The sequence below is a fragment of the Mus caroli genome, chromosome 19, assembly GCF_900094665.2.
Source record: "Mus caroli chromosome 19, CAROLI_EIJ_v1.1, whole genome shotgun sequence".
NCBI classification, from domain to species: Eukaryota; Metazoa; Chordata; class Mammalia; order Rodentia; family Muridae; genus Mus; species Mus caroli.
Genome location: NC_034588.1, coordinates 10,074,665 through 10,075,736, shown reverse-complemented (window position 1 = coordinate 10,075,736; position 1,072 = coordinate 10,074,665). Strand labels below are relative to the sequence as shown.

Sequence of the window (1,072 nt, the reverse complement as noted above, 5' to 3'; positions counted from 1 at the left end):
GATGTTTTGAGTTAGTATCTTTTTGCATTTTGCATTTTGCATTTTCTTTGATTGTTGTGCTATTGTTCTCTATGGAATCTTCTGCACCTGATATTCTCTCTGGCATCTCTTGTATTCTGTTGCTGATGCTCGAATCTATGGTTCCAGATTTCTTTCCTAGGGTTTCTATCTCCAGCATTGCCTCACTTTGGGCTTTCTTTATTGTGTCTACTTCCCTTTTTAAGTCTTGTATGGTTTTGTTCATTTCCATCACCTGTTTGGATGTGTTTTCCTGTTTTTTTTAAGGACTTGTAATTCTTTAGCAGTGTTCTCCTGTATTTCCTTAAGTGAGTTATTAAAGTCCTTCTTGTTGTCCTCTACCATCATCATGAGATATGCTTTTAAATCAGGTCTAGCTTTTTGGGTGTGTTGGGGTGTCCTGGACTGGGTGAGGTGGGAGTGCTGCATTCTGATGATGGTTAGTAGTATTGGTTTCTGTTAGTAAGATTCCTACGTTTGCCTTTTGCCATCTGGTAATCTCTGGAGTTAGTTCATTGTTATAGTTGTCTCTGGTTAGAGCTTGTTCCTGTTGTGATTCTGTTAGCCTCTATCAGCAGACCTGGGCGACTAGCTCTCTCCTGAGTTTCAATGGTTAGAGCACTCTCTGCAGGCAAGCTCTCCTATTACAAGGAAGGTGCACAGATATCTGGCATTTGGACCTGCCTCTTGGCAGAAGATGAAGGCCTGAAACGGCCTGTCCCAGAAGCTTTTAGCTTCTGTAGTCCATACTCTCACCTGGGCAGACTAGTCTCGGAGGGATCCGGGAACCAAGATGGCTCCCCCAGGTGCTCCGGCAAAGCCCTCCTGGGCGGGCCAGACACCTCTCCTGTGGCATCATGGTGCCCAGATGTCTGGAGCCTGAAATGGGGTCTACCTCAGAAGCTGTCCTCTAGGGACCTTGTGGGTGTCTTCCGACTCCACTGATGGCCGACTAGGCCATCTTCTGATACATATGCAGCTAGAGATATGAGCTCTGGTGTGTGTGTGGGGGGGGGGGGTACTGGTTAGTTCATATTCTTGTTCCACCTATAGG

General features: G+C 46.0%; 1 protein-coding gene across 4 annotated transcripts in view; it reads right to left on the bottom strand.

Annotated features, from left to right (window-relative positions):
• LOC110285808 (glycine N-acyltransferase-like protein) overlaps positions 1 to 1,072 on the bottom strand; it is a 29,227-nt gene that overhangs the window by 14,285 nt on the left and 13,870 nt on the right. The window lies entirely within an intron of this gene.